This window comes from Nothobranchius furzeri, chromosome 12 (assembly GCF_043380555.1).
Source record: "Nothobranchius furzeri strain GRZ-AD chromosome 12, NfurGRZ-RIMD1, whole genome shotgun sequence".
In the NCBI taxonomy this organism is placed as follows: domain Eukaryota; kingdom Metazoa; phylum Chordata; class Actinopteri; order Cyprinodontiformes; family Nothobranchiidae; genus Nothobranchius; species Nothobranchius furzeri.
Window position 1 is genome coordinate 52,658,412 of NC_091752.1, and position 12,955 is coordinate 52,671,366.

Below are 12,955 nucleotides of genomic sequence, written 5' to 3' on the forward strand. Positions count from 1 at the left end.
AAGAAACCGTGTAAAATTGTACTATAACAAACTCAGCGAAATAACAAAGTCTCAAAAAGTGATCAGTGTTATAGTGAGGGGCGATTGTATTTAGCGTGTTTTTTTTTTCCTATTAGCTGTAAGTTACTTACCGGGCTGGGTCTTCTGCTGCATCAAGTCGAAATGTTTTCATCTCAGATGTTCATTTAGAGCAGTGGTTCCTAACCTGGGGGTCCCAACCCCCACAAGGGGGCGCCAAAGCCTCTCAGTGGGTCACCAGGACCTTTCCACTTTAAGGGATTAAAACTTCATTTATTACTTGTTTATAGCCTACATTTTGCTCACATTTTTTTTTCATGAGTGAAACGTTTACTGATATTAAGACAGGAAATAATTAGTACAGAAAAAGTAACACACTTTTAAGAACATTTTGCTCAGCTCACTGTTTTAATTTCAAGTGTCAAAAGTTCATTACAGATAGGACTGGTTGATCAATCACAGCGTTTACAGTAAATAATCTAGTATAAACAGTAATATACACGTTTATGTACATTTTGCTCAGTGTATTTTTTATGTGTCAAACGTTTATTGAAAGGAATGATTGGTTTATCAGTGCTTATAAGAAACAATGTGTTCAGAAAAGTAAGACAAACTGTCAAGCGCATTATGCTCTGTTTGGTTTTGTTAATGACTTTGTTCTGTACTGGAGCCTACTATTACTGTTATCTATTGAATCAAAGCATATTAAAATATGCTTGAACAATTTTATCATTTATTAATAATGTTTGTACTGGAAGAGAGAATGGGAGGGGGTTGTCAAAAATTTGACTGGTAAAAAACGGGGTCCCTTGGGAAAAAGGTTGGGAACCACTGATTTAGAGAAGTCGTGCTTCCGTGCCATGCTAGATCGTTGTTGCATATCTTGCAGGTCACCTGTGTTTTCACAGCATCTAGAGTGAAGTGCTCCCATACTTTTGATGTTTTTGTTCGGGTTTTTTCTTCAGTTTTACTGTTTTTGTTTTTCTCATGTACCTTTTCTTGCTCCGCCATCTTCCTCAGTGTGAGCATGTGCGTCAGCCATGTGTGTGGTACGTCATGAAAAACAAGGGTACCTATTGGCTGATTTCTTCTTCTACTGCTCCACTGGCAGATCGGTGGCTCGTTACTGCCACACACTGGCCGCAAATTTAACAAATTGTGTTAAAGCTACTTACAGTAAAACGTGATTATAAAACAACTAATGGATGACTAAATAAGTTGTCAACTATTCAAATAATCAATTATAATAATCAATTATAATTTATTCAATTGATTAGCTGTTTCAGCTCTAAACTAAACTGTCTGTTTGTGTGGCCCGGTCATGGACTGGGGACCTTGCCAGATGACTACTGGAGACAGACAAGCTCCCCACAACCCTAAGTGGGGAGAAGTGGTTAAAGACAGTGAGTGAAATTAAATCTGATCAGACTGAGAAGATATCAGCAAGTCAGAATGGATCCAAATCTTCAAATATTTTAAAACAACTCTGTACATTAATTTTTCATGTAAACAAATGAAAACGAGGAAATGAGGGTCTAGCTGGCAAATGTCCGTGGGTTGGGGTGATGCAGGAGTGTCGACAGTGTGAATAAGCAAGGGATGAAGTTACAAAGGTAAGGGCCACTAGCCATGGATCTATCTAGCATTCATTTAGTCTGGATATTTGTGGAATTTCCTGGAATGTCAGTGGTGCTCCAACATTCTTTTCTGTCTTTTGACAGAAACTCTTCCAACTTTACAAATGTCAATTGATTGGTAACATCTGCCGACATCTTTTCTTTTGAGTTACAACTGAGCAGGAGTTAATTGCAAGTCGTCGTCGTCTTCCTCCGCTTATCCGGGTCCGGGTCGCGGGGGCAGCATCCCAACTAGGGAGCTCCAGACTGTCCTCTCCCTGGCCACCTCCACCAGCTCCTCCGGCAGGACCCCAAGGCACTCCCAGACCAGATTGGAGATGTAACCTCTCCAATGTGTCCTGGGTCGACCCGGGGGCCTCCTGCCGGCAGGCCATGCCCGAAACACCTCCCCAGGGAGGCGTCCAGGCGGCATCCTGACCAGATGCCCAAACCACCTCAACTGACTCCTTTCGATCCGGAGGAGCAGCGGTTCTACTCCGAGTCCCTCCCGAATGTCCGAGCTCCTCACCCTATCTCTAAGGTTGAGCCCGGCCACCCTACGGAGGAAACTCATTTCGGCCGCTTGTATCCGCAATCTCATTCTTTCGGTCATTACCCAAAGCTCATGACCATAGGTGAGGATCAGGACGGATATAGTTGGAACACACCCTCAGGTCACCCTTCTTAAAGATGGGGACCAACACCCCTGTCTGCCACTCCACAGGAACTGCCCCAGATGACCATGCAATGTTGCAGAGACATGTCAACCATGACAGCCCTACAACATCCATAGCCTTGAGATATCCTGGACGAATCTCATCCGCCCCCGGGGCTCCGCCGCTGTGTAGTTGTTTGATTACCTCAGCAACTTCTGTCCCCGAGATTGGACAGTCCATCCCCAGTTCTTCCGGTTCTGGTTCATCCTCGGAATGCGTGTAGGTGGGATTGAGGAGCTCCTCATAGTATTCCTTCCACCGTCCGACTATAGCACCAGTTGATGTCAGCAGCTCCCAATCTCCACTGTAAACAGTGTGAGCGAGTTACTACCTCCCTCTCCTGAGGCGCCGGACAGTTTGCCAGAACCTCTTTGGAGCTGATCGATAGTCTTTCTCCAAGGCCTCACCAAACTCCTCCCACGCCTGAGATTTTGCCTCAGCAACTGCTACTTCTGCACCCCGCTGGGCTATCTGGTACCTGTCTGCTGCCTCCGGAGACACACAGACCAGCCACGCCCTGTAGGCCTCCTTCTTCAGCCTGACGGCTCCCCGAACCTCTGGTGTCCACCAGCGGGTACGGGGGTTGCCACCACGACTGGCACCGGCCACCTTGCGACCACAGCTAGCAACAGCCGCCTCAACAATCACAGAGTGGAACAAGGCCCACTCGGAGTCAATGTCCCCCACTGCTCTCAGGACCCGGTCAAAGCTCTGCCAGAGGTGGGAGTTGAAGACCGTTTTGACAGGTTCTTCTGCCAGGGGTTCTCAGCAGACCCTCACTATGCGTTTGGGTCTGCCAGGTCTATGCGGTATCTTCCCCTGCCATCTGATCCAACTCACCACCAGGTGGTGATCAGTTTACAGCTCCGCTCCTCTCTTCACTCGGGTGTCCAAAACATACGGCCGCATAACAGATGATACAACTCCGAAGTCCATCATCGACCTGCGACCTAGGCTGCCCTGGTACCAAGTGTACTGATGGGCATCCTTATGTTCGAACATGGTGTTCATTATGGCCAAACTGCGGCTTGCACAGAAGTCCAATTAACGAAACACCAGTTCAGATCAGGCGGGCCGTTCCTCCCAATCACACCCCTCCAGGTCATGCTGTCATTGCCCACGTGAGCATTGAAGTCCCCCAGCAGGACAATGGAGTCCCCTGATGGAGCACTATCTTGCACTCATCCCAGGGATTCCGAAAAGGGTGGATTCTCTGAACTGATATTTGGCCCATAAGCACAAACAACAGTCAGGACCCGTTCCCTGACATGAAGGTGCAGGAAAGCTACCCTCTCGTCCCCCGGGATAAACCCCAACACACAGGCAGAGACTCTTGGGGCTAACAAAAAGCCAACCCCAGCCCTCCGCCTCTCACCTGGAGCAACTCCAGCAAGAGAGAGTGTCCAACCCCTCTGAAGGACTTGGGTTCCAGAACCAATGCTATGTGTCAAAGTGAGTCTAGACTATATCTAGCTGGTACCGCTCAACCTCTGGCTCAAGCTCCTGCTCCTTCCCCACCAGCGAGGTGACGTTCCATGTCTCAAAAAACAGTTTTGTTGTCCGGGGATCGGACCGCCAAGGCTCCCGCCTCGGTCTGCCATCTAATCCACACTGCACCCTACCCTTCATGTTCCTCCAGCGGGTGGAGGGTCCACAGTTGGATGAGCCCATGTATCCGGTTCGGGCTGGTCCCGGCCAGGCATCATGCGCGAAAGCCCGGCCACCAGGCTCTCGCTCACGGGCCCCAACCCCAGGCCTGGCTCCAGGGTGGGACACCAGTAACCCTCCGGGCCGGGTACTCCGACTCTTTGATTGTATATCCACAAAACATCCTCTGAACCGTTCTTTGTCTCACCCTTCACCTGAGACCAATTTGTCATGGGAGACCCTACCAGGTGCACAAAGTGCCCCAGACAGCATAGCTCCTAGGATCATTAGGGCACCTAACCCTAACCCTCCACCACCATAAGGTGATGGTTCAAGGAGGAGTCTGCAAGTCTGTCTCAGCAACTCGACCAGACCACCTTTGTCTTTTGTTTGACAAGGATGTTAGCAGAAGCTTTGGCTAGCATTAGCAGCTTTTTGTGCAACAGCAACACCAAAAACAAGAACATCCACTGTAGACCCGTTCAGGTAATAGAAACAGTGAAAAGAATAGTCACGTGTTCGATCTGGACTGATCTTATGAGTACTGAGTGAACATCTTTTCAGAATGAAAAACTTGTCCAAGACTGGGTTTATGCAAGCAGGAGCCCTAATCAGATTATGTTCCCAAGAAGATAAATCTGAGGATAGAGTGGGAACGAGATGACCCAAACTGGACAGTTCATGACAGAAGAGCTTGACCTGATTTGTTGAGCTTCACAGATGGTAGGAGCTAAATTTAGTGTAAACAGCTTGAATCCATGAACTGAACCCATGTGTCAATAGACCAGTCTGCTGCTGGTGAGGCAACATAGGGAATTTTTTACTGTGTGCTCCTCGTTTCACACGTTCTGACAGCTAATACCAGTATAATTATGCTTCAGGTCAAAACAGCTTTTTTGTGAATACTGTCATAGGTCATCACCAGAAACTCAAAGAAGCCTACATCATCAAACCTTAATGAAGTTGGAAGAACATTCAAAGGCCTTTCAGAGTGCATACAGTGGCATAGAAGTAATTCTATCCGACGTCATCATATGCTTGTCTTTATTTGCAATTGCTTCTGACAAATTATGTGTCAAAGATCATTGTGGCATATAGTGTAGAGAACTAATATGTGCCTTTGGGGAATTTCAAAGGTTATCTTGGTCCTGGTTTTGTGGCTGATTTCACACAGTCATGCTGAATTATGTGTGTGAGAGTGTGAATTCACTATTTCTTTGACATTTAGAATACAAAATGTTTTACAGTGCTAAGCACTGTAGACTCCATATTTACATGTTTTCTTTGACCCCGCAAGAATCTTTTTATAAGAAATAAAATTTTCTACAGGGAACTCTGGGATAGGTTCTAACCTCAATTGAGTTTGGAAAATGAATGAATTAAAGGTCAAAAATTCCTTGAAGGAATGAAAATCACTCCTTCCTTTTCGTGCCAGAGCTTTAAACTAAGATAATCTCATGCTGCCAATTATTACAACAACTTTCTTTGGTCAAACCAGAAGAATAGTAGCTCAAAAACTGTAACATTCACATATACACTCATTTATTGTTAAATCAATCAGTTATAAAGGTTTATGCTTTATAACTGATTGATTATAATCAAAGGTGGTCTGGTCGAGTTGCTTGATTTATTACATATTTGCCAAACAGACAAACAAAGTTGACTACAATGATGGTTGGCACAGTTTTAAGCAAAGATTTTATCAAATGCCATAACAAAGCATATCATGTTCAAATCTATCAGCTATCATCAAATCAAATATTAGTTTGAAATATGTAAAACTGAACGCTTTCGTATAGTTAGTCGAATTAGCAGTGGTTTCCTTTTGATTGACAGATAATTAGATGTAGGTGCACATGTATTTTTCTCAAAGTTCAATTGAAAATTTCGGTTTTCAGTCTCTTAACAGCTCCTCCCAGGAAATCCCAAGGTGTTCCCTGGTCCGCCGAGAGACATAGTCCCTCCACCGTGTCCTGGGTCTTCCTTTAGGTCTCCTCTCAGTTGGACGTGCCCAGAAAACCTCACAAGAAAGGCATCTAGGAGGCACACTACCTTGAGCCAACTCAACTGGCTCCTCTCAATGTGGAATAGCTGCGGGTCTACTCCGAGCCCCTCCCAGATGACCAAGCTTCTCACCTTATGTCTAAGGAAGAGCCCAGCCACCCTGTGGAGAAAACTCATTTTGGCCACTTATATCCGCAATCTCATTTTTTGGTCACTATCCAAAGCTCGTGACCATAGGTGAGGGTAGCAACGTAGATCAAGTAAATCAAGAGCTTTCCTTTCCGACTATCTTCACGATGACAGATTGGTACAATGCCCACATCACTGCAAACGCAGCACCAATCCAAATATTTTCCTCACTCGTGGACAAGACACCGAGATACTCAAACTCTTCTACTTTGAGCAGGGCCTCATTTCTGACCTGGAGAAGACATTCTGCCCTTTTCTGACTCAAGACCATGATCTCGGATTTAGGGGAGCTGATTTTCATCCCAGCTGCTTCACACTCGGCTGCGAACCTCTCCAGTTAGAGTGGTGATTTTAAATGCTTCATACTACATTGAATCATTCTCCTGTTGACACAAATATTCACACACTGATGGTGATGAACTACTTTGTAGCCACAGCTACCCATAAGCACACGAGTTGTCACACCAAATGTAAACTCAGAAATTCAGAGTTTTTGCAACTGATAATTTTGATTAGTGACACCGCCTTGAATTGGCTTGAATATAGTGTTCTTCACCATGTTTAGCCCTTTAGTTCAGTGATTATAAACTCCTGAGCAAGGGTGTGTCCAGGGAGTGGCCTGGGCTAGCACATACCACCTTTGAAATCTGATTGGCCACCCCAGGTGCCACCCCACTGAATTCCCTTCAAATAAACTTTACATAATCCACAAAAAGCTTGTGGTATTAAACAATGCATAACCATAGGTGTCACCCAGGCACAAAGAAGTGTCCCCTCTGGGCCACCCCATTTTAAAAGGTTTGGACACACCACCTGAGCAAAGGCCCTTGAGCAAAGGTACTTCTAATAGAATAACTTAGTATTTTGTATGATATCGACCCAATGTGATTCCTGAATAAGAACTCTGGAAACAAAAAATTTGAATAAAACATTCTTTGCTTGAACAAGTAGCAGACTGTATGCTGTAGACACCATTAGCTCAGGACACTAAGGTTTAAGAAAATGTTGTACTTCATCAAAAAAGTTAGCTCTCACATTACCTGTAAAGCACACAAAGTTCACTTAGTTAAGAGCAGAGGTGGAAAGAGTGCTAAAATTTCCTACTTAAGTACGAGTACCAATACTTTGATAATTTTTTACTCAAGTACAAGTAAAAGTACTTGCCTAAATTTTTACTCGAGGAAAGGTAAAAAGTATCGTAAACAAAATGTACTCAAAGTAAAAGTTACTTAGTTACATTTTTGTCAGCGTAAGGATGGCTACATCTAAGTAGTGCAAAATCACAACGCCAGTTCACTATTCACTCGTGCGCATGCACACGGGCACACATACACACACACAATTTGATGGAGCGATTTCCATACAATCAGTGAGAACAGGACGTGCACATTGATTTGACGAGGTTTTTCTACGATTGTAGGTTTCAGTTGTGATTAAAATTATTCTTTATTTTGAGAAAAAAATATTTTTTAGATGCCATCAGCATGTGGGGTATCTCAATGTTCTCATGACAAAACTAACATGAGACTGTGCTCTGACCTGTCACGTAACAAGCTAAATGAAAGTCTAACATTTCAGATGGACCGTATGACAGCTGCTAATGTTGGCCCTGCCCTACTTCACCTCTACATTACAGTTCCTTTATCCATGTCCATCCTAGAGCTCCTCTCTGACCTTCATGCTTATTTAGAGCAGCTGATTTTTAAAGTTAGCATGAGTTCATCCTTGGTAGTGGGTTCACTCACTCATTTAACCCTTCACCACTGAAATCAGTTTGTTCATTCCAATCCTCCTAAATAATCCTCCAACCATCCAACTGGAATCCTTAAGGGTCCCGTAACGTCCATCCTGTCAGAATAGGCCTTGGGAGCCCAGGTGTTACTAGAACTAATGGTGTCTCCTCACCAGCGTGAGCCTCCAAACTGTGAAGGTTGGTCTCCAAACATGAACTTTAAATTCATGCATTTATCTCTTCTTGTAACACTTTAACATGTTTTAAAAGGCTTGTATCATGATAAGTTACACCTCCCAGACCAAAGATAGGTCCAATATAAGATAAAATATTATCATAAACACTGCAGAGACGTCATATACAAGTTATTTTTGTTCACCATTACTTTAACCAAGAAATAAGATGCATGGATTTGATTGAACCATGCTGTCTCATGCAGTCCTACATGTGTAACACACACACACACACACACACACACACACACACACACACACACACACACACACACACACACACACACACACACACACACACACACACACACACACACACACACACACTGCAGCATGTTAGAATCCTTTGAATGACTAATTTAACTACACTGAACTGCTTTAGTAATAATTTAATCTCTTATTCTGGAGTAAAATAAAGAAACAAGCGAAATCATCACATATCTGTGGCATCAAGAAGCATCTTCTGAGTTCAAACACAGGGATGGAGCACAATGTTTACATCTGAACAGAATCAGGATGTTTAACTCGCAGAGGCCTGCAGGTCTTCTGTTTTAAGAGAATCTGCTTGATGAGCGCTAAACGTTATTTTGCCGCTTCCGTGCGGAGCGGTAGGGTAACACATTTCAGACACGGAGTCCGGCTACCGAACCGAGCAGAATTCTGATGACGTCACACCGGTACGCGAAGGTGCGGGTTCCAACCCATGAGAGGAGGGCGAGGAGGTAAACAGGGAGTGGATCACAGGGACTGAACTGATGTTTTTGAGCAAAACTGCAGTAAAAATGGCCGTTTGTCCTCGTTATCAAGTGTACCCCCCGGTTTAGAGGCGGCGCTCATGCAGGTTTCTCTTTCTGTTCCGATGCTGCAACACGCAATATTTTTAATGTATTAAGCCTACAATTTATTTTTACTCAGTAACAGATATGATTTAAAATGTAGCGAATTACAATTCTTTTTTAAAAACGTACTCAAGTAAAAGTAAAAGTACAGATTTTAAAAACGACTTAAAAAGTATAAATATACAAAAAAACTACTCAATTACAGTTACGTGAGTAAATGTAATTTGTTACTTTCCACCTCTGGTTAAGAGGGTTCCTTGATAAATAGGGTGCAGGATGAATGTGGTCCATTGGGAGATTTAAATAATGCGTTAAATAAAACTTTGACATTTTTTCTAAGGTCATTGCTCAATGCTTTTCTCTGCCAAGTCTGTGGTAATTGGATTTAGGAAGCTGTTTTGACTACAGCCAATCATTGATTACTTACAAGGCCTGCAAAGCATACACCCACACACCGCCGACCACCAGTGGCCCTGAGTGCTTGTTTAGACTCTATGAAATGAATAATAAATGGCATCAAGTATTGTGCACAGGTTTTGGGCTGTTCATATTCTATGTAGGTAATACCTATGGGTTGCATCAGGCCCCTGTTCATTCTGTAGCATAATAATAACTTAAAGTGGTACACTCACATTTATAATACATTTGCAGCAGTCTCTAGAAGGAAGTCGTGCTCCGGGGGTAAAAAAACAAACAAACTCGGGTGCACCTGTTTCAGGATCTAGAAGTGAGCGAGATCAGAGTTGAGATGAACATGGAAGGATTTGGAGTCCTATTACCTGATATTTAGACATCTTCACAAATAACACGAGCTTGGAGGAGTTCTGTTGTGTGGTCGAGTTGCTAATGTTAACTCATTCACTGCCATTGACGACTAAAGTCAACATTTTAGATCCAACCGTTCACTGCCATTTGCAAATTGTTTACTGTTTGGGCATCGGAACGAGCCCCCGCGCTGAGAGAACAAACATCTCAGCTCTGAAGCCAATCTTCATCCACATACATCACATGTCACATGATCAGCAGAAAATCCATGTGTTAGGATATCGTTTTGGGCCGTTCCTGTAAAAAAAAAGTGAGGCGCGAACCGGAAAAGCTTCTGCCAATCACAATTCGACAACGGATTATGAAAGAACGGATAACGCTCGAAACGCACAGATTCTTCCTGATGTAAGAGGTGAGTCTCCTCTTTGTTTTGGTTGTTTTGGTTGTTTCGGCGTCGACATCATCCTAGCGCACAACATTCTGTGACTCTTAAAATAACAGTAAAAATGGCGAGAAACGCTGGCATCGAAGGCCTTTAGCAATCAGGAAACGGCTGGCAGCGAATGAGTTAACAGTTCTCTGCTGTTTCCTGGACTCAACATCAGCCTTCCACATTGCAAGCCAAGGTGGGTGAGTCTATGAATGTTGCGACAGTGTTTTCTCAATGTCCTTCCTTGGTAAAAGATACCGGTTAAAAAGGAACATGGCAGCACGCCATGTTACACGCAGAAAAGTTATATTTTATATGTATAAGTTTTAACATAAATACATAATGAGCCTTTTACTTTTTAAATTGTGCATATATTGTTAAAATTAAATACGTAAGTGAGTTAGTACCTGCTGCAATTACTAAGCAACTAACCAACCATAAAAACTGCTTTGAATCTAAGAAAAACATTTTAGATATCAGCTCGATGGCTACAATTAGTTGACTTACACTTAAACTGGATAATAGTTTGCCATCCTTTAGAAAATACCATGTTGTATTCTGAGAAATGTTTGACCAAGGCCAGGCTACAAGACATCTCCTCTGTATCCAAGGTCAGATAGCCAAAGGGCTAGCAAACAGAGAACAGATGCCTCGGTAGCACATGAACACTGGAACACGCCTTGGCGGTTCTTGATGTGTATCTCCTAGGCAACTGGAGCAAGACGACAATGTGAACAAGACCAGTAAGAGGCAGTAATGCTCCACATACTTTAGTTACCCGCTACCATTAAACTAGAAGAAGAAGAAAAAGAAGCATGTGAGAAAATGGTTAGATTCCAATTTTACTGCTCCATTGGAGCAAAAGATAGGCCTATTTCCACTTTGGAGCATCCAGGTAATCATACCAGACCTTAGCAGGATGCGTGGGTCTCCATTTCATTGGGTCAGCTCAGATGGACCACTTTTTGGACCATTTAAGGTACTAAAAGAGTACCTGAGCTGATCGAAATGGTCTGGTCGAGGTGATGAGTGGGACTTGTAGTTACTCATTAGAAAGTGATATCGGCAAACGTTGCCAAACAATTGGCATTTGTAAAATTGGAAGAGTTGCTGGTTAAATTGAATAGTAGTAAAAGAAATTTAGCAGCGGTCATGCCATTTCTAAACTCCCAATGCCAAAAAATGTGGCAGAAATCCACTCCCACACTGGCATAAGTCACAGTGCTTTATGGTCTCCAACAGAGCGCTGTAAAAAAGGACGATTGTTCTGGTGACATAATGCTGCATTTTATATCACACAGTGGCTATTCACATACCCCGAATGGATTAATAAACGCGTACTTTGACACATTAAAACTTTTCCATGGATGCCTTTTGGTGTTATTTAAAATAAAGCACGATTGCCATTGGCTATGGCGTGGATGGCATTTCCATATGCCCTGTAGCGTCCCAGATAATAATGATGTTTACAATTCAAGGCCTGACAACTTTAAAAAGCATGATTAAGATGGAAAAATATAACTTGATCATTCTTTCTGCGATATCGACCAGTCCTAGGTCTGCATCGTGTCTGCTGAGGTGGTGTGCAGAGTGAAGACATGGCTTCTTCTACAACCCAAAAGCTGAATTAAATTACGGCCCTCTTTTCTATGACTGCCATGGTCGGTCAGAGTCTCCTCCAAAATACTGGAAGTGATGTGTTTGGAGTGATGTATTCAAAACTGTTCCTAGGAATTCTGTACGAGTTAAATAGAGCTTTACTTGCTGCTGTTTATGTCGATATCTGTTTCTGAACTTTATTTTTTCAACAGTGATTTAAAGCAAATGCACACATCAATATACTGTTTCTGGCATTTTAAAAGTGCAGGATATGAGCCACATGCTGATTGGCTGGTTTACTCCAATGGCTCCATGAAGCTATAAATTATGTGTACAGCTGTGTGTTCGGATAATCTCAACATATGGATCTAATGGGCTCATTCAAAGTCCAGATATTCCAAGTATATCCTGAAACACTCATGCTCCAAAATACTTCTTTGCTTTCCTCTTGTTCAACAAGGGATGTTAGCAGTAGCTTGGGCTAGCATTAGCAGTAGCTTGGGTGGCATTGTTTTGTGGTTAGCATTACTGCTAAAAACTACTACTACTACCAGGGGCGGCGTTAGGCCCGGCTACTTGGGCTGAAGCCCCGGATGTTTCATAGGAAGCCCCCGATCTAAATCGCGGAAGTAACATGCAGTACGTCTGTTTCTTTCAAAGCTCATTAGACTAACATGCAGTACCAAAGTCCATCAGAGAGGGAGCAGCTGGCTGTAGTTTGTATACAGCCTGCCTGAGCCTCCACCACTGAAGAAGAAGCCCTTCAGCAGCTGGTTTCTTCTACACTCTCTGCCTGAAACGCATGAGTGAAGGTGGACATAAGGACGTTTTTTAGACCAAAAGTACGGCGACAGAACCCCAGCTTTGATGAGACTGGTGCTGACTCAGGTTTGTGAGTCTTATTTGAAAATATTTGTTGTGCTGCTGGTTTGCCTAAAGTTAGCTTACTAACAGGTAAAGTTGTTGGAGAAAGAAAGGGAATATTTACTATCATCTCACACTAAACACTAACAGGAACAATAAGCACTGAAAATGCTTAATATTTAGCTTCAGATTAAAAATTATGTGGTACAAGACATATTTGATGTTGACTAGTGCGTGTCACGTGTGTGTGCGCGTGCGTGTGCGCGAGCGTGTGTGCGTGCGTGTGTTAAGCCCCGGATGTTC

At 43.4% G+C, this 12,955-nt stretch overlaps 1 protein-coding gene across 3 annotated transcripts in view; it reads left to right on the forward strand.

Annotated features, from left to right (window-relative positions):
* Positions 1 to 12,955, forward strand: part of cacna1ia (calcium voltage-gated channel subunit alpha1 Ia) — a 378,911-nt gene that overhangs the window by 39,555 nt on the left and 326,401 nt on the right. The window lies entirely within an intron of this gene.